At 43.3% G+C, this 27,615-nt stretch overlaps 1 long non-coding RNA gene across 1 annotated transcript in view; it reads right to left on the bottom strand.

The window, feature by feature from the left end:
* Positions 1–2,802: 2,802 nt before the first annotated feature.
* LOC109690721 (uncharacterized) overlaps positions 2,803–27,615 on the bottom strand; it is a 49,784-nt gene continuing 24,971 nt past the window's right edge. Inside the window, exons 3-4 of the long non-coding RNA XR_012449494.1 lie at positions 9,880–9,927; positions 2,803–5,505 (exon numbers count right to left, since the gene is read on the bottom strand). This is a non-coding gene — a long non-coding RNA (uncharacterized lncRNA). The remainder of the gene's footprint in view (positions 5,506–9,879; positions 9,928–27,615) is intronic.

A 27,615-nucleotide genomic window follows, 5' to 3' on the forward strand; every position in this document is an offset into this window, starting at 1 on the left:
TGACATCTGCTTTGAGGAAATGAGCATCGGATTGGACAGTAACTGCAAGATGAAACCCTCAATATGGAGCTGGGAAGAAGAAGCTCAGGCCACCAATGCAATCCCACAAAAAGCTAATTGTCACAAGCCTCTGGAGTGGTCAGCCATTTCCCAGTACAGCAGGGCCACGCGAGAGGTCCATTTTAGGCAAGGCATTAAAAGGAGTTGGCTAGGCAGATCTAAAAAAACTTGGTCAACAGGGTGGAGCCAGCCCAGGGCAGAAGTATTACTTCACAGTTGCACTGGCTTCCTGTGACTGCCAGTAGAGGCAATGGCTGGCAGCGAGCCCCACTGCAGAGAAGAGGGAACTCCACAGAGAAGAAAATAGCAACGAGGCCCCAAAGGTGGAAGTGTAGCCTGAGAAACTTCGGCTACTCTGCCAACTGGTCCTGCCACTCTGTGGGGTGTCAGGCTTTAAAATACTGATATCGGCCAGGTGTGTTGGTACACACCTGTAATCCCCACTACACAGAAGGAGTAGCCATACCCAGAGGGAAAAAGCATGAGATTCTGTCTGAAAAATAAATAAGGCATTAAAAAAAGGACTGGGGCCTGGCTCAAGTTGTACAGTACCTGCCTAGCAAGCATGAGGCCCTGAGTTCAAAACTTCATACTGCCAAAAAAAAAATATTGTTATCCCTCCTAGGGACAGCACTTTCTATAAGCACTTTTACACAGTTTTTGATATGTATCATTTATTCTGTATCATAAGGCTAGGAGGCATGTGCTACTATCCCCTCCACTTTTCAGATAGGAAAACTAAGGCTCAGAGAGGTGAAATAACTTGGCCAAAGACACAAAGGATTCAAATTCTGGGGTTCCAAGGCCCACACTCTGACAGCGGTGACAGGAAGTCTCAAGTGAAAATCAGAAAAGACGAGGTAAAGGTTTTACTCCCTCAATCCACGCTATGGACTGCAGTGGCCTTGCCTCCTCCGTAGTAGGTAATATTTTGGGTTTTCCTTCCTTGCACACAGCCAGGCAAATGACTGCAATTCTAAAAGGAGATAAATATAAAAAACAAGAAGTGAAACAGTGCAGACACCTGAAACCCGACCATTTCTGCAAGCTCGAGCTAGCAGAGCTGCCACACAACAGAAATAGTTCTGTCCTGTTTAGATAGGCTTTGTTTTGCTACATGACTACATATGCAGTGAAGTGATATGAAGTCCTGAGGGTCCCCTCCTTTGATGAGTTAAACACACAAAGGTCTACATTTTGATGTAATCTGATAGCATGTAGTTAAGTCCTAGACAAACTACAACTGTGAGGAAGTGATAAACTCAACTTCCTGCACAAAGCGCCTGAGATAACACTTTCCATGGACTGGAAGAAAAAAAAGAGAGGCATGATTGCTACAGAATTTAAAAGGAACTATTCTGTTCTTAATAAATGATCTCTTTTTCATGTGGTCCCAGTAACCTCTAAGCAAAAATGCTTATGATTCGGTGACTGTGTGGAAATTCCACACACAACTTGCTTCTGACTTTTATTCATAGGCAAGTTCACTCAAGATTCACTTGCTTTTCTCTCTTAACAATACCATGGTTCAAACTAAATCTCAGGTATCTTTTTGACCACAAGAACTTCCCTGAAATTTAACAAGAGCTCAGATTGAAAGAATTGAGGCCACACTGGCTGTCTTGGTGGTATTCTCTTTGGGCTACTAGAGAGACCCCATTCAGTGCAACAACTAACACGTGGGAACAAGTGTCAACTTACTTAAGGACCAATAGCTAGCTGTTTCCACAATGCCAAAATAGGGACAAAGGGACACTGTCACTAAGCATTTGTGTAGGTTGTGTCATATGTACATAACCAATAAAAGCCAGACATGGTAACTCACACTGAATCCAGTACTGAGGAGGCTGCAACAGGAGGATCACAAGTTCCAGGTCAGCCTGAACTACACAGAAAGATCCTGTCTCAAAATAATAATAATAATAATAATATAAAACAACCAGTGAGAACAGAGGGTGTTGAGAATTTTCTGTGAATGCATTCATTCATTCATTCACTAATTCAGGAAGTCTTTGTTGAGGGCCTACTATGTGCTAAAGAAATACAGTAGTGAACAAAAAAAGAGATACTCCCTGAATTCAAGGACTTTCTAGCCTAATTATGGGAGGCAAATATTATTATTTTTTAGGTAGGCAAATATTAAAATAAACTCACAAATATATGTATGACCTCAAATTATATCCAGTATGCCGAGAAAATACAGTGAGCTCAATTTTTATTTAGATGAGGTGGCCCTCACAATGATGTGATGTGTAGGCCTGGATCATTGAGTTGAGCAAGAGTGAGGGAAGAGAGAACTGTCTGTAGGAAGGTTCTGAGTGAGAAAGAGTTTGTGCCTACCAGGGAAGCCTGTGTATCCAGAATCAGTGAAATGAAGAGAGCATAGGTGTGGTTACCAGGCTAGACCAAAGGAACAGATCTTATAGGGCCGTTGTAGGGCCTTGTGTAGGAGGTGGGCTTTGTTCTGAGCATGGGGAACATTCCAATACTGCTGACCTCTACTGGTGTTTGGCTTCTAGATTGTTCTCTAGGGAAGGATCACAAGAAAAATGCAGCAGCCTTAACATTCTTTGGGAAAACGGAAGAAAAATTCTTATAAGTAATTTGGGGCATCAAAGGTATTCCATTAAGCCCAAGTCAGTTCAGATAAGTTTCAAAGTAGGATGAGAAAAAATTGTTTATTAAAAATAAACAATTGGAAAGGAAATGCAAATTAAAACCACGCTAAGATTTCACCTCGCCTCTGTTAGAATAGCCATCATCAGCAACACCACCAACAACAGGTGTTGGCGAGGATGTGGGGAAAAAGGAACCCTCTTACACTGTTGGTGGGAATGTAAACTAGTACAACCACTCTGGAAAAAAATTTGGAGGCTACTTAAAAATCTAAACATTAATCTACCATTTGATCCAGCAATACCACTCTTGGGGATATACCCAAAAGACTGTGACACAGGTTACTCCAGAGGCACCTGCACACCCATGTTTATTGCGGCACTATTCACAATAGCCAAGTTATGGAAACAGCCAAGATGCCCCACCACTGACAAATGGATTAAGAAAATGTGGTATCTATACACAATGGAATTTTATGCAGCCATGAAGAAGAACGAAATGTTATCATTCGCTGGTAAATGGATGGAATTGCAGAACATCATTCTGAGTGAGGTTAGCCTGGCCCAAAAGACCAACAATCGTATGTTCTCCCTCATATGCGGACATTAGATCAAGGGCAAACACAACAAGGGGATTGGACTTTGAGCACATGATAAAAGCGAGAGCCCACAAGGGAGGGGTGAGGATAGGTAAGACGCCTAAAAAATTAGCTAGCATTTGTTGCCCTCAACACAGAGAAACTAAAGCAGATACCTTAAAAGCAACTGAGGCCAATAGGAGAAGGGGACCAGGAACTAGAGAAAAGGTTAGATCAAAAAGAATTAACCTAGAAGGTAACACACACGCACAGGAAAGGTCCCTTCTCAGGTTAGGACCCAGAGCTCAGAACCTGCATCTAGGTACAAGTGATCTGTGGTCCATAACTTACCTCCTAGGCTAGCTCTCTGCTTATTTATTGAGCTTCCATATTTTGCTTCTGGGATTTTTTTGTTGACATCATTGTGATGAGAAAGTAAATGTCCCAGTCTTGAGAACCTCCCCAACCTGTCAATGAGGACCAAGGGCCTAGAAATCTGAGCTTCAAAGTGCAAACCCAGGTTCAAGTTTGCCCCTTTGAGTCTTCTTAATGTGTTGGGTCTTAATTCTACAACCAAGTGCCCTAAAGAGTTTTAAGAAACAGATTAACACAAATCTTGTTTCTTCTTTCTGTCTTTCCAAATCCAGACACCTCGCATCTCTGAGGACCAGCTCTGTGCAACCCCCCGGCTACCTGGCTGTTAGCTCCATGGTCTCTCAAGGGCTGAGGATGACTAGAGATTTGCTTTTCCTTCTGAGGCTTCCTCAAGTACAGCTGAAGAACTTGCTGGTTTGACATTGAACAAAATGATTTAAGAAGGATGACAGCTCCAAACCCAAAAGGGCCTTGCCTTTGCCACTCAGATATTTTTCCACTTGGTGCTGAGTGGACTCTTGCTTCTGGTGGCTTTCTGACCTCGTTCAGTGGACTTCAGGCAAAATCCTTTACCTCTCTGGGCCTCCTCTTCCCCTCCGATGATGCCCAGGGACCTTGCATTTCTAACATTCTGCATGTCCAAGACAAATTTAAAAAAATGGAGTCTCAACAGAATCTGCCCTTGATACCTCATTTTTCTAAAACAGGAAGGGAGGGAGGAAGACACAGAGAGGGAGAAGAGGGAAAAGGAAGGAAAGAAAGAAAGCAGAGAAGGAAGAAGCAATTAGAGAACAAACTGAGTGGGACGCTGTACTTTCCAAACTACTTTGTAATCTTGATAGAAACATTGGGGTCTTTTTTTTTAATTAGACTATCATTTTTATAATAGCAATCTATAAGAACACATGGGTCAATAAACCAAATTATAAAAGAGTTAAATATAAATTATACTCATGATAGAACGAAACAGATTATTGTCCATAAATTTTCTTTAGTCCTAAGGCAGAGGATAGTTAGACCTGGACAGGATTAGAACTTTAGATAACCTTTTAAACAATGGCTTTACATATTTACTTTATAAAAGTAGTTTAGGAACCATCTTAAAGATGTCTACATACAGACAGAGAGATGTTTTGACCTAGATATGCCAAAAAATGTCAAATACAAGCATTTGAGATGTGTGATCTCAAAAAGTAAAAATTCAGTGGCTGCAATTAATAGGAAACAAACACATACACAGAAAACACAATGACACAAAACAATTACATTAATTTAGAGTGCACTCTTAAATTATTTTCTTGTCATTTTTAGAAGATTAGTCAGCTAGATTCTTAAATTGCTTATAACAGATTTTTAAAACAAATATCCTAGTCTTTGTCCAATCCTTAACAGATTAATGTAGTAAAACCATGTTAATTTAGAGAATTAAATTACAATTAAATTTAATCACAAGCTCATTATAATTTTCCTAGAGGATGGCAAGCTTGCATCACCCAGATGTTTCCTATCCCTAGGGTGTGGCAAGATGGTGCTGGACACGTGGTGGCTCCATCATGGTGGCAGCATTTTCTGTGACAACATGGTCTCTCCACAGGGTCATTTCTCCTGGCTGGCTTCACCACACTGTTGTTGGTGTATGGTGTCCTGCATGGAAGAATCTATGGTAGGACACATGGATGTAAAGAAACTTTATTAAAAGTTAGGGAAGAGGAATACAAAGAGGAGCATGATGGGTGCAGGTGGAGAGAGCATTAGGCTCTTCTTGTGAATAAGTTAGTGTTTTTTAGCTTTCAAAATGCAGCCCAGTGGTGGATACCTAGGAGCCCTTTGTAGATTTTGAATCTGGACATGAAGAAAGACTTGTACATCAGCAACTTCTGTTTAAGAAAGCAAAGGAGAAAAATTGTTAAAGAAGAGTGACTTTTTTCTATTAAATTTAAAATACTTTCAATTTCAAGGATTTGCGAATTGATGACATTTATGAAAAGTATTGGCCCTAGAGCCTAGCACTTAGCAAGTGCTTGGTAAATGTTGATCATAATGCTTTCTAAAAAGGACTCTTGGTGCAGGCAGCAGAAAGTCTGAATTCTAGACCATCTGACATTAAACAATTCTCTCACCTGTCTGGGTCTGTTTTCTAATTTGTAAGGTGGATGGAGTGGACTGAATAGATGGGCACAGGGCTTTTCCAGCTTGTCTTCTGCATTTCTCTTTCTGATGCATTTGTGTCTCCATATTTGAATGAAGATAGCTTCTTAATGAACAGGGCTTCTCACATCATATTACAAATCACTTACATAACTCCTAGAATGCTTCTCTTTCCTTCCCCAAGTTAGTGAGTACTGGAGCATTAAACTAGATAGGACTAAATGGGATTGACATTTCCCTAAAGAACAAATCGTGGGATTTACAGCCACGTGTCCTGTCATGGATTCTTCCACATGGGACACAAAGAATTTGGAAGTCTTCTAACCACAGACTCCACTGCAACTGCCAATATGTGGCAAAACCAGCCAGGAGAGAGGAGACCCTTTGGAGAGACAAAGTGTTCACAGAAAATGCTGCCATTATGATAAAGCCACCACGTGTCCAGCGCCATCTTGCTACTCCCTAGGGAAAATGTACTTGTTCCCCCATTCTTCTCAAGATTATAAGCTGACTATAACTCCGTGGCCTGAGGTAAAAACTGACCACAAGTGATAGAATAAGAGCCTTTAGGACTCAACTCATGAGGCAGCAGGGCTATTGATCTCTACAGACAAACAAGATCTCCATAAACAACCTAGACCTCCTCAAGGAACCCTGACTGTGCTAGGTAGTAATTCACACACTTTGGTCCAAATGAGTCCCAAGAGAAAGAAGCAGGAGAGACAACTTCCCCTTGTAGGTAGGTTCTGCTGCTCCTTGTCAGCTCAAAGCAAATTCAGAAGAGAAGAGAACTCTAGCCCCTCAGCAACTCAAAAATATTTTTTTGAAATCTTGTCTCTTGGGGAAAATGAGGTAGGCTAAAATTAGGGAATGTTTGGGACTCATACAAAAATATTTCATTTCAGGTTGACCATGCTCTGGCTCAGGGGCCACCCTCACCTGGCCCAGGAATCACCCAGGCCTCTCCCCACACATTGATTATTGGATGGGAGTCACCTGGTTCCTCCTTCCATGGGCTAGTGTAAGTTTTAAATGCACCTGGGGAAGAGAAACATACTCTCTTGGTCTCCAGATTCCACTGGGCCCCACCATGCTCCCTTTTATACCTTCCTTCCTAACTTTTAATAAACTCCATTTACACCCCTCCCCCCCAAAAAAGAACAAATCATGGGGACAAATTTTGAGCAACAAATTTAACTGAAAATCCTCTTGAGAAATGACAATGTAGGGACTCGGGTTCTAGTATTGCCTTGTGACATTGGAGGACTGTCGGTTTCCTCAAGCTCTTGCTGGCTCTTAATTCACAACATCCGTTGGAGACTAGAAACTTCCTCTACCTAGCTTTCAAACATCCTTGGGAGACTGACATTTCCCTGAGGGCTTTTCTTCAAGTCACACTGTTTTTGCCTTCCCAAACTATGTCAACGCATCTGTTCTTACTGAGGTTAAAAAGCTTTATCAACCCAACAATTCTCCAAAAGGAAGAGGGAAAAAAAAAAATCTATTGTGCAATGTAAAAAAATTGGCAAATCTTATGAAAACACATTCTTAAAACATCTCTCATTTCTGAGAAATAAAGTAAAACATATGAATTGTTTTTTGTTTTATGGCTAACAAAATGATTCATTGCTACAATGTGGTATTTTGACCATATCTATATAAAACAAGTATGAACATTCAATTGAAAAAATAAAAATAACTCAATTAGAAAAGCAAACCTTGACTGAGTACCTCCTCTGAACTTTGCCTCAATAAACTAGGCAAGTTGTCATGTACCATTTTAAGCTACTAGGCATTAATTATGACTTCTACACAATAGCCAATTTTTGTTTCATTTTTGGCAGTACTGAGCTTTGAACTCAGTGCCTCACACTTGCTAGGCAGGTGCTCTACCACTTGAACCACTCCACTAGTCCACAATAGCTTTCTTTACCAGCACTTACCTGAGTCATCTAACACAGTAGCCACTAGCCACGTACAGCTAGCAAATTGAGATGTGCTCTAAGTGTAAAATATACACTGGATTTAGAGGACAGAACAAAAAGGAAGAAAAAGAAGGAAGAAAGAAGGGGAAAACTCTCATTACTAATTTTATATTAAAGTGATGCTATTTTACATATATTGTGTTTAAAATACATCATTGAATTAAATTAACCTGTTTCTTCTCACTTGTTAATGTGGCTACTAGAAAAAATTTTTTCCATGATGCTGAGGTTGGCTACTGGAAAATCTAAAATTACATATGTGACATCCATTTATGGTCTACATTATATTTCTTTGGGGGGTAGTACTGGCCTGTTATGTAGTTATTCTAAGATAGAGGGTGCACTTACAATTTCTTAGTCACAAACATCCTATTCTTATTACAAAAAAAGATTCTCTCTAACGTGGTCTTTTAGATCTGTAACTAGAAACTAAATTCCTAAAAGTATATCCGACATGGTACATATTTAAAAATTTTAAATTGAAAAATGAAAAGATACTTATATTACATTGAGTGGGTTAAAAAACAGTGTAGAATGAAAAATTTATTAACTCATAATTACAGAAATAAAATTGAGAAAAAATATGGGGAATAATGAGAAGTTTGATGATACCCACAGTTGGGGTATCAGAGGGGAAACACATTTTCATATGCTATTTGTGAGAATATAAATTGGTACAAGCTCTTCAGAAGACAATTTGGCAATAGGTATCAAAATTTAAAACACACTTACCCCTTGATCCAGGATTTTCATTTGGGGGTATACAATTATACTGACACATTTATGCAGAGATGTGTCATGAAGATTTTGTGATAGTGAATGATCTAAAGGTCCATAAGTAGCTATTTGGCCCAAATGCTCCCATATTTTATACACTCACATATTACAGTACTATGCTAATATTTTTGGCCTCGATATTATTACTACTAGTATCGTTGTTATGAAGAAATAGCAAATGAATGGCTAGGGATATAGCTCAGTGGTTGAGTGTTTACCTATCATTTACAAAGTCCTGAATTCCAACCCCAGTACTACAAAAAGAAAAAAAAGAATAAATGACAAATCAGTTCAGGAATTAGTTGTTTACTCTGCATTATTATCTGAGATTATGTCTTCTGCCATCAGATGGAAAGTTCGAAACAATCATTAAGTTGAATTATGGAAAAAAAAAGAAAAGTTTATATTTTTCTTGATCAATTGAATTTGGAGGGTCTACACATTTAGACCTACAAAGAGTATTGAAGACTAGAAAACACTTCATGTAAGGGCCTGGCACTCATTAAGTACCCAGTAAATTCTTATTATTTATTGTCATTATTAGTCATAATATTCAAGATAGCCAGGTGCAGGGGAGCGTGCCTGCAATCCCAAGACTCAAGATGCTAAGACAGGAGAAGCTCGAGTTCAAGACCAACTTGGGCTATATAGAGAGACCCTGTCTAAAAACAAAAGCAAACAAACAAACAAAAACCCTCAGGTTAAAAGGGATGTAAATAAGGAAGTGACAGCAGAGAAAAAGAGACATGTGTGAGCTATTGAAGAGGTAGGATGAGCAGGACTCCATGACCAGAAGGGAGTGGGGTCCGGAGTGGAGACCAATAAGCTAGCACTTCCAGGGTAATTTCCAGGGCAGGCAGGAGGAACCAGTCTGAGACCAACACTTTGGAGAAGTGACAGCTATTCAGTTTGGACACTATACATATAAAGTGACCTGTGACTATTCTAATATGAGCACTGGTAACTGGATCTGTCCCTCCAGAACTCAGGACTGGGCCAGAGAAAAGTCTTTGAAGGTGGTAGTTAACATAGCTTGGGTGAAATTTCTCTGGAGAGGCTGAGACAGGGTTCAAGGAAAGCAATGTTTAGAAGATATTATTAGTTGAATTTATGTCTTCTTTAAATCTGTATGCTGAGGTTCTAACCTCAAAATGGGAGCTTATGTGGAAATTGGGTTGATGAAGATGTCCGCCATGTAAGATGAAGATATGGAGGGGTGGCCAATCCAAGATCACTAGTGTCCTGATTAAAAGGAGAAATTGAGACAGGCATGTACTCAAGGAGAATGTCATGAGATAAGGCAGAGGTCAAGGTGAGGCTTGGACAAGCCAAGAAACCAACCTGACTGTCACATCAGTCTCCAGCTCCCATCCTCCAGTTACTGCAGCCCTAGAAAACAAGACAGATGTGACATCACTATGACAAACAAAATCGAATGTTCTCAAGTGGTTAAGCAGGGAACAGAAAAAATGACTCTGGTAAAGCAAAGCAGACACTATATCACTTGAGCCACAACTCCAACCCTCTCTCTCTCTTTTTTTTTTTTTTTTTTTTTGGACAGAGTCTTGCTCTGTTCCCAGGCTGGTCTTGAATTCTGAGACTGCAGAGATCCTCTCACCGAGGAACTTTGAAGCAAAGATTGCTTGTTCAAGGAGTACTACATTAGGCAGACATGGCCAGGCCTATGTTCACAGTGCAAGGTCTTTAGCTGGGGCCTGCCCAGAAAGAGTACAGCCTCATGGAAAAGCTAGGGTGGATTCCAGTTGTACCCTTCCCGGTTGATTGTTAAGTTCTTTCTTGCAGGGAGAACTGAGTGACACACCTCCATGGCTCCTGCTCCTAACACCTGCTTTCTTCTCTCTAGGAATGCTGGGAATTTAGAGAACTATATGAAAGAACCCATTCTTCTGTCCCTTTACTATGGGTTATGTGCTATGGCACCTACTCTGATCTAAATTTACTTGATCAAGTGATCCCAAGTCTACAGAGATACATAAAGTAGCTGTTCCTCAAAATAATCATTGTTAGAGGTTCATATTGTAAATATACATGTAGAATTCCAATTCTCTAGCAAACATCAACTCTTATGAACCTGACACTGCCTCTCAAGTTTTACACCAACACCTGAAGGAAGCCTAACAGCTCATACTTTGTATGCATGGCAACATCCCAAAATGGCCCAGCCATTTCCTGATGGAGCAACATATCAGAAGGGCACTACAGCTGAAAGAAGCTCATTGATGTGGCTCCTTGCCTCTTATGCCACTGTCTCTGTGCTAGCAAATCCAAATTGAGGAGAAAGAATGATCATTCCTTTTATAAACTGTTAAGCACCTAATAGTGTATCAGGTACTAAAGTTAGAATGGTTGTGTGGTTTTAAATTACATATATAAATTATTTTATAATCCTCTCTTAACACAATAGACCCTAATTCCCCTTCCCTTGAGTGTGAGCTAGATTTAATAACTCACTTGTAACAAACAGAACGTGACAATAGTGATGGCATTTGACTTCTGACAGTAGGTCATGAAAGACACAGTGTCTTCCACCTGTGTCTGTTGGATGACTTCTACATGGTAACTGATGTAGTAACATGTAGGAAGGACATTCAAGCAGCTCTATGACAGACCCATGTGATGATTCTCTGCCCAGTGGGTCCTCGAGCTTCGGTCAAGCCTTCAGATAACTACAGCCCCAGCCAACATTCTGATTTCAACTTCATGAGGGACCCCCAAGCCACAGCCACCCAGGCAAGCTACTCCCAGATTCCCAACCCACAGAAATGGAGATAATAAGTGTTTAGTGTTGTTTTAAGCCACCAAGTTTTGCAGTAATTTGTTATACTGCAATAGACGATATAGACAAGACAGACTCATCTGGCAACAGACAATAAACTGTTATTGCACAAATGTAGAAATAATGTGAGTAAAATCATGCCCAGTGCCCAGCAAATCCACACAAATCCACCAACAAAGAATGCAGGAAGGAAACATGGCATACTATTGTACTGGTTGTGACTGGAGTATCAGTTTGGAGTCACTTTGCCACCCAGTGCTACAGCACGTGTTTATGCTGTGATCAGCAGAGAGACTGGCAAGTGCTGGTAGACTCTGGAGATGTAAGACCAAGTAGATTCAGGTGAGAGTGGGTGCCATGACAACCCAACACCCCCCCCCAAAAAAATAAATCATAGTGAATAGAAAGCAGAAGCCAAGAATCTTATGGGGAAAGTTGGTTTGGTGTACAGAGAGCATAGAACAAAGAGAAGCAAAGACAAGAGATCATGCATGTATCCCCTGGGAGACAGAGGCACAGAGATAGCCTGACAACTAACTGTCCATTTCCCGTAGGCCAGCAGACTTCTGGATTGTATTCCATGAGGTTAAATAAATCTCCTTTTACTTAAGCTAGCTAGCTGAATGGATTCAGTCATTGCATTCAAACAATCTCTAAGTTACTCCACTCCAGCCTCCTACCTGGTCTCTCCATCTCCACTATCTGTCCTCTTCAGTGAACTCCACATGAAAAACCTGAGAGGTCTTCTTCAGTCACACCACTCCTCTCCACCTTCTCCCACAAACCTTGGGGAGGTCCCCACTCCTACAGGCCCAGCATTCATAGCTCTCCTCAATCTAGCTGCAACTCACCTTTTCATCAATCCCCTACTTACACTCCATCTCTAGACAAACTGAAAAGCCTGAAGTTCTGCTAATTGGCTTGCCTTTCAGCCTTCAAATCCTTTGTCTAGTCATTCTCTCAGCTTAGAAGCCCATCCTTCCCTTCGCCTACCTCTTTTTATTCTTGCTACACAGCAAAGATGGTCTTAAATTTGTTTCATGAAACTGTTACTAGTCCCTTAAGTTGGCACAGTGTTTCTGTCCTCTGAATGCCTTAATCATGGTATTGGTAGAAGATAAGTCCTTTTGTGACTATACAATAATCACATAGGTACATAGCCCCTCATCTCTCCCAAGCCCACAAACTTCTTGAAGGTTTTCATCTTGAATCAGCTTCCTAAGTCACTTCTTTTTCCATTATCTTCCCTGCCTAAATGAGCTCTGACCTACGACTGCTGTGTACTGATGCCTCAAGCCCAGGCCTCCCCTCTGAACACCAGACCTCCACTCTCCCCACCTGTCTATGTGGTTCACCACAGAGATGGCTCCAGTCTTCCCACACTCACTGTGTTCAGTAGGAAAGTTTTCCTTTCACAGTAATTGCCATCTCCACCACCAAACAGCCACCCAACTCTGCAAACCAGGATCTAGGAGTCAGCCCTCCTTGAGCTGTCCCACCCACCCATCACGCTCTGCGTCTAATCCATCACCTGATCCTGTAGATTTTACCTTCTAAATAGCATTCAAACCCCATGACTTCCCTCGATCTCCACAGTCATGCTCTCAATAGAAGCTATCATCTGCTGTGTATCCCAACTTGGCTCTTCACATCAGCTCTAACCTCATATCCATAATCCACTCATCCATATAATTAGAACAGCATTTGGCTTTTTAAACTCAAATCTGGCCAGGTCACCTCTACAAGTTGAGAGGCAACTTTCCATTGTTTTTAGGATAAAGGCATAAACTTGATTATAAACTGACCATAGGGCCCAGTGTCATCTGGTCCCTATTTGTCTCTTCCACCTGATTTTGTGCCACTTCTCTTTTTTGTTTTTTTGAGGTACTGGGGCTTGAACTCAGGACCCACACTTTGAGGCACTCCATCAGCCCTTTTTATGTTAGGTATTTTCAAGATAGGGTCTCAAGAACTACTTGTCTGGGCTGGCTTCGCACCACAATCCTCATGATCTCTGCGTTCTGAGCAGCTAGGATTACAAGCATGAGCCACCAGCACCCAGCTTTATGCTACTTCTTTACTCTCAATGTTTCAGTCACAGGGGACTACTTTCAGTTTCTTAGAAAGATTTTAAAAGCCTTTACAAACGCTGTTTCTTCTTTTCACTACACCTACTGCCTTTGCCTAATACATTTCTGTTCACCTTTCTAGTCTCAGACCTCAGCTCATCGGTAAAGCCTCCCCAGACCAGGTCTGGTCACTCCTCTTCAAGTCCTCAGTGTTCCCTGTATTTCCTTCCTTTTATGTAGATTATTACATAATTATATATTAAATAGGCAATTATTTGAGAGTACAAATAAGGACTATGCTGCTCCAGCACATAGGTAGCACAGAGCTGCTCAACAAAATTTGTTGAAAAAGGGAAGGTGGAGGGAGGAAGGGAGGAAAGGAAGGAGGGAGAAAGGAAGGAAAGAAAGGAAGGAAAGAGGGAATCCTAGCTACTTAGGAGGCTGAGATTGGAAGGATCATGGCTCAAGGCCAGCTGGGCAAAAACTTTGCAAGATCCCCATCTCAACAGTAGCTGGGTGCAGTGGCATATGCCTGTCTTCCCAAGCTATGTAGGAAGCTAAGATTGGGAGGATCGCAGTTCCAAGGCAGCCCAGGCACAGTTTGTGAGACCCTATCTCAATGAAAAAAAGTTAGGCACAGTGGTGCACGCCTTTCATGCCAGCTACAGCACAAAGCATAAAATAGGAGGACACAGTCCAGAGAGGCCTGGGCAAGAAGTGAGATCCTATTTCCAAAATAACCAGAGGAAAGAGGGCAGGAGGGTGGCTCAAGTGCAACAACCCCGCCAAGAAGCACTGTGTTTAACCACAGTACTGGGAAGAAACAAAAAACACCATTGACCTGGATGGAGCCTATCTGCTCTCTAGGGCAGTTCCCCCATTTCACAAGGGATGGGTGCTGTTGCTGCTAGGGTTGTTTTGTTTGTTTGTTACAGCTGACTTCCCACATCCAAAGTCACACCATTCCAATCAGAATTATTTCTGATTCTCAAACTTGCCATGTTCTTTTTCTTTGTTATCATCAAGCATGTGTCAGCTGGAACCTGGCTGAATTCCTCTCCTTGATGCCTGGATGAATCTCCTCCATGTTGGTCACTTTACTCTGCTCCACAACCCTTTCTCCCATAGATGTCTCCCCTGGCCTCCCTCCCCACTCCTCAGCACCTGCACACACAGCCCCCAGGCCTGTCTGCACTTGGTAATGTACGATTCTAGACCTCTGATGTCATCTCAGAGGCTGTCTCTCCCAGCTACCTTTGTAAGCCACAGGAAACACAGGCAGTCCTGGTCACCTCTAAAGGTTTGGAATGAGAAGGTCTGGATTACTGTCACTTACTGTGTGTCCTTTGAAAAATGACTTAACATCATTGAGCCTCAGACTCTGTAGCAAGGACAACTATCTACTTTATAAGGGTGATACAAGAATTTAATGAGATAATGTATCACAAAGTACTGAGTGGTATTAAATTTCACAGTAGCAAGGTCAGGGTTCAGTATGGACTTGTTATCAGTTTGTCACTGCTCTCCTGTCTTCCCCGAAGAAAGTCTCACTCATGTCATTGGTCAGACCTGGGTGCAAATCCCTGAGTTCATCCACTGACCTATACAGCCTTGAGCAATTCCTATGACTTCTCTGAGCCTCCGGGAACAAAGCCTGGCTGTGGGCTTTATGTTTTCTTATGACTGAAGAATTTCCTTATGAATGAACACAGGGATAATAAATCTTCTTTCACAGGAGTTAGTAACTCCTGATTTTTACAGGAGTTAAACAATCATGGGACCAAGCTATGTCCCCCTTCCTCAGTTTGATTGATGAACTAGTTACCCTGGGAATAAAGATCAAGACTCTTAAATTCACACGGTATCTTGTTTCTTATCGTATTTCTTATTTCTTTTAACAGCTCTTAGAGGAGCATGTGGTGGATACAGAACTCTCTCCTCAGTCCTAGTTCACATAGGCAGATATCCCCTTTGTTAAGTTGATTTGAAGACTGTGGCTTACATGGGACCAAGAGCCTCCTCATACCAAACCCAAACCCAAGTTAGGCAGACCTACAGACTCTGGAGCACCGAGCAGTGAAGGCCTCCCCCTCCCCACCCAGCAGGAAGCCGAGTCCCTGGAGAGACAGAACAAAAGGTGTAGTGAGAGGACAACGACTAGTACCCTTCCCCTCCCACTCTGGTGGCCACTCCATCTTCATCTCCGCAGGGGAACTGTGAAGGTGAGGTGGAGGCCAGAGATATTTAGGGAAGAGCCCTCATCTTAGAAACAAAAGTGGGGAAGAAGCCTAGCTGCCTAGCAACCTAGAGATGAGATCTGAATGGCACGAGCACGCTCAGTGCCCTGAAAGAGCACAGAGGGACATCAAACAGCAGAGAGAGCCAACCTGGAGCCATGCTGCCTGGCTTTTTGCTGTGGTGGTGGTATTGGGGTTTGTGCTCTACCACCCGGCCAGCGTGTGTGTGTGTGTGTGTGTGTGTGTGTGTGTGTGTGTGTGTGTGTGTGTGGTGAGAAAACCTAAAATCTACCTTTTGGACAAATACCAGTACACAATACAACATTGTATTGTTGTACATTAGATCACTAGACTTAGTAATCCTATGTAACTGCAACTTTGTAAGTTACAGTCACCTGTAAAACACACAGTATGTTTGTGAGGATGAAATGAAAGAAGGTCTATAAAATGCTTAAACTAGAAAAGCATAAATGCGAATATCATGAAGTGAGGGGCTTTGTCTTACAAAAACCTCCTTAGGTTACAAAGTGAACTAAAGCCAGGTGCAGTGGCTCCCACCTGTAATCCTAGCTACTCAGGAGGCAGAGATTTGTCAGGGAAAGCCTGGTCAAAAACTTCAAGAGATCCCCATCTCAGCCAATTAAAAAAAAAAAAAAAGCTGGGTGTAGAGGTGCACGTACAGCCCAGCTATGGGTGAAGCATAAACAGGAGGGCTGTAGTCCAGGTTAGACCAGGTAAAAACCTGAGAGCTTGTTCAAAAAAGAACTAAAGCTCTTTGAGCTGGGGAATGGTTCAAGTGGTAGAGCACCTGCCTAATAAGTGCAAGGTCCTGAGTTCAAACCCCACTACCACAAAAAAAAGGAAGTGAAGTAAGACACCATACTGGTCAACAGTTGCAAACCAATTGTTTCACTTAAACCCAAAGCAAAATAATAATAATAATAATAATAATAATAGAAGTGAACTAGTGAACTCCTGGCTATACTAGTGATCTTAGAACCATGAAAACAATCTCTTAGAGTATGTTAGCTTTCCATCACTGTGACAAAATACTTGAGGTAAACAAAGTATTCAGAAGAAAGTTTTATTTTGACTCACAGTTTCAGAAGTTTCAGTCCAAGGTCACTTAGCCCCGTTGTCATTCTGCCTGTGGCAAAGCAGTATATTGTGGTCACCCTCATGACCTAACTTCCTTCCTTCAGGCCCCATCTCTTAAAGGTTCCAGCACTTCCCAATAGTGTCACAGGCTAGACCAGCATATGGGCCTTTGGGGGACCTTTAAATCTAAACCATGACTCCAAGCCACCACCTCCTCTCCCCAATTTCCACAAAATTACAGTCTTCATGTTGAACTGAAGTTTCAGCCATCCGGCTCCCTCCAAATGCTATTACAAACAATTTTCTCATTTTAGTCTTTTTTGGATTATCCTCTTTTTTAATTTTAATTTTTTTTTTTTTTTTGGCTGTACTGAGAATTTGAACCGAGGGCCTCACTCTTGCTAAGCACTTCCACTTGAACCATGCCTCCATCTCTTTTTAGTTATTTTTCAGTTACAGTCTCATGCTGCCTCCCACCGCCCCCAGGGGCCGGCCTCCAACTGGGGGCCAGCCTCCAACTGCAATCCTCCTACTCTGCCCCCCAAGTCACTAGGGCATGGATTATTGCCCTCTCTGTGACAGCTGTGAGGAGATTGTCAAAGAAAAAGACCCTTATGAGATTTTAAAATATATAATCTTCTGTCAGTGCTTCTGCTAAGCAGTGAAGTTGTCAGAGATAAAAGGCCATGGCTGGTCTGGGGCTTGTGACATAAGTGTGAATTGAGACTTACTAACAGGAAGGAGTCATCCTTAGGTGCCCAGCCCAAGGAAAATTACTGCCTATCAGGTATGTACTACGAAGGCTGTGGGTGTTTAAGGGAGAAGAGCTGAGAATGATTCCAATTCGGAGGAGACTGCACATACCTTCTTCTTTCTGTTTTCTTTTTTCTTTCTTTCTTCCTTTTTGCTGTTGTTGTTGTTGTAGTGCTGGGGAGCAAACTCGGGACCCTTTGCCTGCTAAGCAAGTGCTCTACCACTGAGCAACATCCCTGGGCCTTGTTTTGCTATTGTTGTTGTTTTGCTTTTGTTTTTTTGAGACAGGCTGACCTCAACTCATAATCCTCCTGCCTCAGCCTCCTGGGTGCTGGGAGCATAACCGGTTGGAAATACTTGAATAGTAGGCTGACATCTGTGTTGTGGGTACCCAGGTCATGATACAGAGCTAACTGAACAGATCTCAACTCCCAAAACAGATGTGTACAAGGTAACCTTTGAGGGCTTCAGAGTCAAACAGGCAAGGGTTCAAGCCCTACTTCAGCACTCCTTTGCTATATGACCTTGGGATACTTAACTGCCAGTGAGTAAAAGTGAGCTGGTAATGCCTACTGTATAGGAAGAGGATTAAGTAAAACCCTCATCCACAGATCTGGGCTCACTAAACGAAAGCTCAGCAATACTACCAGACATAGACACAAAAAGGAAAGCAGCAGATGTGTTTCCCATGGAAAACTTCTGGTGTGTTCCTAGAGGGCTATGCAGGTGTTAGTATCTCCTTCATCACTGCGATAAGTGATTGAAAGTTAACTCTAGAAATGAAGTCTAAGAAATAAACCACCTAGAAATTGGTACCCATTCCCATGCTTTCCATGTACACACGGACAGGATGCTTCTCGAGTCACAATATGTACCCTAGAAAGTCTGTGCTTTGACCTGCCATGAGCCAATGCTTCCATTCTTACTGCCATCAAAACCTTAGGACGCTTGCAGCTCGTGCCATGCTTTTGTAGCCCATGATCCATGGCCACAGTGGGAGGGCACGTGGGGGAAGCCCCTTCCTCAGGGTTCCAGAGCCCAACTGTGCACGTGGAGCCTGGGCTGGATTTCAGCTTGGGCCAGCTCTCCAGTTGTTACTGTGCAGTGATAGCCACCCATGTGAACACAGCAGCCCTGCTAGGCTGTCAGAGTAATTTTGAATTACGGAACTTTTTTCCCTCTGTCCAATCAGAGATGAAAGCAGCTTTGCTCCAGAGGCATCCTGAAACAGGCAGAGAGGAGAAGGCCAGAGGAGAAAGCTCTGAAGAGTGGAGCTGACTGTTTCAAGCCCTGCTCCACCTCACTGCCCTCCTTCTACAGCCACAGGGTCACCCAAAGCCAAGAGTGTGTTCACATCGGATGGATTCAATCACATACGATCTCAGCTAATGCTGGAGGACCTTACTGGACTTTCATCTTCAACAGTGGGTCAGTACTTACTTGGTTCATGGTTGTTTCCCGCAGATCTTCACATGGTGCTTGATAAATTAAAAAGTGTTCAATGAGGCTGAAATGGAGAGCTTGCCTAGCATGTGTGAGGCCCTGGGTTCAAGCCCCAGCACCACACACACAAAAGTTTCACTAAATACTTGCTGCTGGCCAGGTGCCGGGGGCTCACACCTGTAATCCTGGCCACTCAGAAGTCAGAGATCAGGAGGATGGCAGTTCAAAGCCATCCCAGGCAAACAGTTCAAGAGACCCTATCTCAAAAATACCCAACACAAAAAAGGGCAGGCAGAGTGGCTCAAATGCTAGTGCACCTAGCAAGCATGAAGCCTGGAGTTCAAACCCCAGCACCACACATATAATACTTACTGCTGAGTTGATTTTTAAACAGGGGGATAATTAAGCTAATTGCTGCTCTCCTTTCATAGTCCAAGAGCAGTTTGTTTTACTTTACAACTTACACACAACAAAAATGCTTCAAGTGTTTAACAAAAAAATCGTGGCCAGGCTTGGTGATACACACCTATAATCCCAGCACTCGGGAGGCCAAGGCAGGAGGATCACAAGTTCCAGATCAGCCTGGGCTACATAGTGAGATGCTGTCTCAAAACAAAGAAAGAAAGAAAAACATTAAAAATTATTTAAAAAATACAAAATACATAGATACGGAATAGAGAGAGCGGTGGGAGAGAATTGCATTTGATAAAATCTACAGTGAGCAGCGTTTGGGAGTTAAGAGCACGAACTTTGAAGTCCAAGATTTCCGCCCACGAAGCTGAAACGGTGCACAGTAATTAACTGTCTCCTTGTCCTCATGTCTACAATGGGGCTCAGGATGGCCTCCTTACAGGCTCTAGGTAGGACGCAGTGACAATATTTCTAAGAAACGTTTAGCACAGTTTCTGGCCCAGAGTAGACACTCAATAAATGGGAGGTGATGTTTCTGTGCCCGCAAAAGTCTAGCAAACTTGTAAATAAAATAAAAACATCACACAAGTGTGGCAAAACCTTAACTACTGATGATTCCAGGGGTGAACTTATAGAAGCTCACTGCGTTGTTTTCTCTGCTTGTATGTACATTTGTAACTTTTCATAAGTTTATTTGTTTATTTATTTTGGTGGTGCTGGGGATTGAACTCAGGGCCTCTACCTTGCTAGGCAAGTGCTCTACCATTTGAGCCACACCTCCAGTCCTTTTGGGTTTTTTTAGTTTCTCAGATAGGGTCTCACGCTTTTTCTGGGACCAGCCTTGGCCTGAAATCCCGCTACCTTCGCCTCCCTAGTAGCTGGCATTACAGATATGAATCACCATGCTTGGACCCTAGCTTTTTAAGTTATAAAGCTGAAATCCGCAATTCCCTCCAAACCAACCAAATATCCAACCAAGTCTTCATCCAGTCTCTGAACAAATATTTATTAAACACTGTATGCCGGGACTTTGTTTGCTATCACAGGGCGATGCTGAAGTCCCTACCCTCAAGGAGCTTGTAGTCCAGTTGGAAGACGGACATTAGACATGTAATCATGCAAAATACATATCACACAATGCAAGTTACAGAGAATGCTCCAGAAGTGATCTGGCTACAGTGACAGTGAAGAACACTGCTTAGAGAAGAAAGTCAGGAAGATCCCTCTGAGAAGTGACACAAAAGCAAACACCTAAGAGGCTGAGCTGGATACAGAAAGGGGGAGAGGGCACCCATGTGGTTGGCCATGATGTGCAAAGGTTCTGAGGCAGGAATGGAGAGAAGACCAATGTGGCTGGAGCACAGCACAAAGACAAAGATGACTCAAGAGGAGGCCAGAGAGCTGGGCAGAGCTTCAGAGGCTTTGTCAGAGTTCAGAACTTTATGTGTCAGGAAGCCTCAAAAAAGGAATAACAAACCCAGAAGTCCACTTTAAGAAACTGTTGCATGGTCACATAGAACAGATTGAAGGGGGCATGTTTGGATCTGTGTGGAAACTCTACAAGGATACACGAGATGTGAGTAGCAGTGACTCCTCTGAGGGTTAGAACCAGGAGAGAGAGAGGCTGAAGGCAGACTTACTTGAACTCAAGGTCTATACCTGTAGCCATTCTTCCAGCCCTTTTTTGTGAAGGCTTTTATTGAGATAGGGTCTCACAAACTATTTGCCCAGGTTGGCTTTGAACCGCAATCCTCCTGATCTCTGCCTCCTGAATAGCTAGCGTTACAGGCGTGAGCCACCAGCACCCAGCCTAGTGGCAAGTTCTTTAGCCTTCACCTTTTCTGGTGTGACAATGTGAGCCACAGATTTTAACCCTTCCTAGTACAGCAGATCTCACTGTAGCTGTCACAGTCATGGGTCTCCATAGCTTCCACCAGCTTAGGCAGAGCATCTTCTCTTCCAAGCTAACCTGTGCAGGGTGGTGCACGTCTTCCTGTGGGCAGGTGTATCTCGATGATACAGTAGGGAGCCCCATCTTACAACACAGGGCAAGCAGGAAGACAAGCAGCATGATGGGACAGGCCATGTGTGGCCACCAGTACCTGAGCTTTCTTGTTCTCCGCCAAAGTGGAGGTATTATTAACCCCTGCCGAAGGGCAGCAGGGGTTCTCTTAGTGGGGATGTCCCTTAGGCCATGCCAACAGCTTCTTCTCAGCCAGGACCAACAGTCTCCACCTCACCTCTCTCTCTCTTTCTCTTTCTCTTTCTCTCTCTCTCTCTCCCTCCCGCTCCCTCTCCCTGGTGGTAGTGGTGGTCCTGGGGTTTGAACTCAGGGCCTTGTGCTTGCTGGGTAGGCACTGTCCCACTTTAGCCATGGCCCTACCCCTTTTCGATTTTTTTGGCAGGGCTTTGTACTCTTTGACTATGGCTGTTCTCAGACTACGATCCTCCTGCGCCTGCCTCCTGAGTAGCAGGAAAAGTGTGTGGCAGCATATTCAGTTTGCCTGTTGAGATGAGAGGGAATCTCGCTAACTTTCTGTCCAGGCTTATCTGAACCTCAGTCCTCCTGATTTCAACTTCCTGAGTAGCTGGGATTACAGGTAAGAGCCACCTCACCCTGCCCTCTGCTTCTCTTGCTCTGACTCTGGTCTGTGCTCTGGGCCCACTTACACAGTTGAGTAGCTGTCTGTAGATCCAAGGCCTGAGGGAACCAGATCACAGGAGTCACTGTCAGCTGAGGAGAGCCCTTCACTGTGCAGCCAGATGGAGCAAGGCTATTTGAGAGAGCAGGTAAGGCCCCTTTTGGGCTGAGGTCCTTCTAAATGCCAAATTTCTTAGGACTTTTCTCAAACAGGATGTTTGTGACAACAGAGCCAGGGCCTCCTTCTTCCCTTACATGCTGTTTTGTACTGATGATGAATTTTCTATTAAAAACAAATAAGCAAATCATCGTAAGAGAAAAACAATCCTCTCTCTCACAGGAAAAAATATCTAAGCCACACCTCACACACACACACACACACACACACAGCATTAGGTTGTATATACAGCAGCACAGGGGAAGACGGGCTGATAACAGATTTCAGCCCAAACAAAAGTTTCCCAGTCATCTTTGACTTCACCTCCTCTTAGGCCTTCCCAGGCACAGCTTTCAGAAGGCTCAAGAAGGGCGGTTTCCAGAAAGAACAGTGGAGTTTTGAAAGGAGTTAAGGCCACAACACTTGAAGCACTACCCGTGACAGAAGCCAGGAGAGTGTGCGTGACTTGCCAGGGCAGCTGGTTCCTGGAGGGATTTTCTAGGGTGGATGCAGGACTTTGAAGGCCATGGAGAGGTTCGCTCCACTCCAAGGCAAGGGTTAGAAAAAGAAGCAGAGATGCCAAGGTCGATGGTGAAGGAGCGACCTCCTCTTTAGGAACTGACATCCTGCTTACTGCAAAATATGTAAGGCTTCCTAGGGCTGAAAGAGTGCCTAGCTAGTGTGAGGTGCGAGGCCCTGAGTTCAAACCCCAGCACCACCAAAGAAACAAACAAAAAACTCACTGCAAACAAACAGAAAGTGATCAAAATATGTAAGATTTCCTAAAGCAGTCAGAGGGCAGCTGATACAAAAGGGCTGACTGGGTGACCTTCCCCTTGGCCTTGCCGTTCCCTTGTCTTGCTCAACCTATCATTTGCTTACAGTTTGTGTGAAGGTTTTCTTCCTGACCTGCAGGAATGTAATTCATAACGTGAACAGTGGACTTCGCTATGTGGTGGGACTGGGGGGGTTACATTTTGTTCTTGTTCTGATTTTTCTCCAGCAAACATGTTTATTTTTGTTGTTGAGAAGGGTGTGGACTCATCCTTTTCAATATTTGCTTGCCATTTTGCCACCAAGAAATAGGAAACTATAGTTTTGTGCTTTTGCATGAGATATACAAAATAAGTCAAAAACAGGGTTTAGAAAATTTTTATGGGGTAGGTATTGCCAAGTGGTTGGACCTGTGTCAGAGCACTTTCCTCCCGGTCCCTCAAGGATCAAAGGTTCAACTTTTTTCTTGAATGCCAGCTCTGCATTCCCTGCCTCCACCGCAGTCCCCAGCACCTGCCCGCTGGGCCCCTCTTGAACCATATTCTTCACTTCAGTTGCCTTTAGAGACTCACTTTCTAAACTGGGAGAGCAATACTCCACACCGCTAAGCAGAGGCAGTTTCACTACAGCAGATGGAAACAGAAACGGGACCGCATTTACTTGAAGATTTGCATAGACCACGCACTGACAGCGGGCCTCTAGAGTTCAGCTGAGGCCTTCTTACAGCTCCTGAAAAGTTACTCCTTTTCTTGGTCCCGACGTCATTCGGTGGTCCTCTACCCCTTCAGCACTGGAGCTATAGGAACAGACGTTGAATATCTGCCCCAGGGTCAAGTTGCCTGGGTTCTAATCCTCACGCTGCTACTTCAGCTCTGCGAATTTGAACGAGTTACTCCACTTCATTTAACCTCTGTGTCCTCATCTGAAAAATGAGGACAGTGTGAAGTCAGTGAGATAATGCGTGTGGTCCTGCGTGGATCCGAGCTATTTTTAATTGCAGTAAGTCTGCCACTCCTTCCTGCTGCCTCTCCACTCTCAAATGTACATTTCTCTCATTTAGAGAGGTCTGTTTTTAATTAAAGAATATTTGTTTCTTTTTTCTGGGCACAGTGGTACACCTCTTTAGTCCCAGCTACTTGGAGGAGGAGGGATGAGGCTGGCTTGAGCCCAGGATTTCAAGCCCAACTTTGGACATCATAGTGAGACCTCAGCTAAGAAAAAAAGGTTCATTTTATTTGTGGATGATTTGGGGAATTGGATCTGGATTTTTTTCTGAGGTGTCACAAACATAAGGGAGAAGGAATTTCCTGGTTAATTGGTAAAGTGTAATTAAGTGGTTTCCATGTGTGCAAAGTGGGAAGAAGAGGAAGAGAGAGAAGAGGAGGGGACAGTACAAACCACAGGCTTCTCCATGAACAGGGTGGGTGGGTGAAGGAGCAGTCAGTGAGGAAGGGGTCCTTCGAAGAGCCCAATGCTTGTGTCCAAAGCCATGCGAAGGGAGGGGATGAGCAGAGGACCATGTGAGTTATTTGAGATTTAGAACTGTCCATCTAGGATAGTGGCTCTCAGTTGGAAGCAGTTAGGTTCCCCAAGACACATCTGGCAATGGCTAAAGATCTTGGTTATCACAAGTGGGTGGGGAAACGGGGTACTAGCATCTGCTAGGCAGAGGATAAATGTCCTAGATAGAACAAAGAACTATCCAGCCCAAAGGCCAGCAGTGCTGAGAAACCCTGATCTAAAGATTCCCACCTCTTTGTGTCTGTGTGTGGTGCTAAGGAAGGAGTCCAGGGCCTTGTGCTCTGCCACTGAGCTAGCTACATCCCTGGCTCAACATGGCCATTTTTTGAAAGAAGTGAATCCTTGCCTTCCTGGCCTTTAGATGAGTAATCACTGAAGTTCTTTTTAATGTTTTCAAACACTTTTATCTGGCAATAAAGAATGTTCTGGGAGCCCACTAGTAGTGCCATCCTGTCTTCCTGTCACTACTGCCAGGGCTCACGCTCACTTACCCAATGGCCTCACCGCACAAACTTCCCTCCCTGGGAGAAGGGAAAGCAGTAGTTCACGTGTGTTAATGATTACATGATATCACAACGAAACCCCAGGCCCAGCAGCCTTGCCAGTGCTTCTTCAGATAACTCAAGGCACTTCACCCCAATGGGCTGCTGTCCAAGCAGATTAAATTTTAAAAGCTTGTAGCACACTGCAAATAAATAAATAAAACTTATCATCACAATTAAGCAGAAAGAGTTTTTGTTAATGCATTTCACCAATCGAGCCACTGAGGAATGTGACTACAGGTAGTTGAACCTGGTCACCTAACAACACTACGCTGTGTTAAACCTATAGATTAGATTAAAAGACTATTTACCTCCCTTTACTGTCCAACTATACCAGGCCTGCTTTCATAGGAGGAGGAGTGTGTAAAGCAAGAAGGGCTGACCTAAAGGAACTGAGCTTACCATATGAGTGTGTCGCCTCAGGCTTCATGCCCTTGAGGGCACAAGGCCACATCCCTTCTTAGAAACTGCCCTTCTCATGTTCACTAAGGGAGAAAAACGAAGGTGGTATAATGAAGCCAAGGGTGTCTCAGGTGGGGGATATTAGCATATGGTCTCTAATCACACTCCCTTTTGGAACTACTTGATTTGATAGCTAATTCAGGTCTGAGATGTACAAAGCAAACACAAATGACATTCCAAACAATCAACCATCACTGACCAGGAATTTCAGTAGAGAAATAGAGTTTGTTGGCATTTGTAAGAGCCAATGAAAGTGGGTACCAAAGGCTGGGGTGGTTTAAGAACTGTGTGTTTGGAAGGAGCTGGCACTGGGGTCATATTTGATGACTTAATAGCTTACAACAGTTGTTACTGCTTATTGAGCACTTATGATGGCCATTGCACAAGGCACTTTCTCGCCTTTGGATTATTTTAATACTGGCCTGTGGAGCTAGTATTCTTGTAGTCTCTGAATTGTAGGTGAAGAAAGACTTTGGAGACTGGGGTTAGGAAGAATGCTCACAAAATTTGCATCTGAAATGAGATCTGAAAGAAAACTGATGCAGAGATATGGCAGGTGAGGTGAGGTACAGAAGCTCACAGACTTGTGGAAGACCCCTGGGAGAGAATGCAAGAAGCCAGAGATGAAAAGGGAGCAGGTGGCTTGGGTGTTGGAGGTAAGGCAGGAGAGATTTGGGAAGTCTGATTGGAAAACCCTCTACAAGGGTCCAGAGCGTCAAGGAGTGGCATGCACTACTTGTGGTAGGCATTAGGAAATTTGAGTTTGGTGTTAATATGTTTTAAAGTTTAGCACTTGCTACTTTTTAGAATAAAGAGAAGCAGATCTTACTTTGAGATATTCTCTCTCTCTCTCTCTCTCTCTCTCTCTTTCTCTCTTCAGTCTCCCTTTGTTGCTCTCAAACTCCTACACACAAATAATTCTCCTGCCTCAGTCTCCCAAACAGCTGAGACTATAGACATAACCACCACGCCTAGTCTAGACTCTGCTTAACAGGGAGTCCAGCTAGAATCTAGGAACACTGTTTTGTTTTCATTGTATTTTTTATGGCTACTTCCTATGTATGGTGAGTAATACTGGTTTTATACTTATGGTGATTATGTAAGTTCTCTTTAAAGATGATTTTATTTGCCTGGCACTGGTGGCTCATGCTTGTAATCCTAGCTACTCAGGAGGCAGAGATCAGGAGGATCGTGGTTCAAAACCAGCCCAGGCAAATAGATTGTGACACCATGTCTTGAAAAAAAATCATCACAAAAAGGACTGGTGGAGTGGTTCAAGGTGTAGAGGTGTAGGCCTTGAGTTCAAACCTCAGTACCACAAAAAAAAAATGATGAATTTATTTGATATAAAGAAAACTGATTAAATGAAAGGAAGAATGACAGAGATAATTGGAAAGGATCTCCCTGAGGAAGGGAGAGTGGCGGGAGTGCCTGAAATTTGAGTGGCTCTGCAGGTGTCTCAGAAAGAGGCCTGCTAGGAGAGAACTCATTCACGGAGGAAATCAAGGTCCATTGGAAGGGCCGTGATAGAAGAGAAAGATTAGATAGCAGGTTAGATATCACAAAAGGAAAAATCCCCCTTGTGTCTATACATGTGATGTGAAAAAGCAAGTTAGCAAAAGGTCTCCTTGTCTAAGGTTAATAAATGAAAATTCCTGTCAGTTTACTGGCTATTTTGCTTATGGAAAGCCATCCCATCACTTTTTTTTTTCCACGCAACATATTGGCAGAACACACACACACACACACACACAGAGATGCCTGAATTGAGCGGTTGTTTGGACCCCACTCAGAACTGTTCCACACAAAAGCAAAAAATCCTAACCTGGAGGAAGGGCTGACTTTTTCCCTACAAGGGAGCTACTTCATACCTGGTAGAGTTTGGGTGCAGTGTACAGTGTACAATCTTCCCCCCACCCCCGAAGGAGTCCACACTCCAAGGTGCACATCTGATATGTATGCCAGCTGGGTTTTGTGGAGAACTAAGAATTAAAACTAAGCCACCATGAGCTGTTACTATTTTGGGTCATACTAGTAACACAGTGAGATTGGGGGCCTTGGAAAATGAGCCCCGTGAGGAAGGGGGTTTTAGAGGACTGAAGAATTGAGGATGGAGAGAGGAGACCTCAAAGGGAAGAGCGCAGAGCCTGAAGGGCATCGGGCCTGCTTCCC

The sequence above is a fragment of the Castor canadensis genome, chromosome 7, assembly GCF_047511655.1.
Source record: "Castor canadensis chromosome 7, mCasCan1.hap1v2, whole genome shotgun sequence".
Lineage (NCBI taxonomy): Eukaryota > Metazoa > Chordata > Mammalia > Rodentia > Castoridae > Castor > Castor canadensis.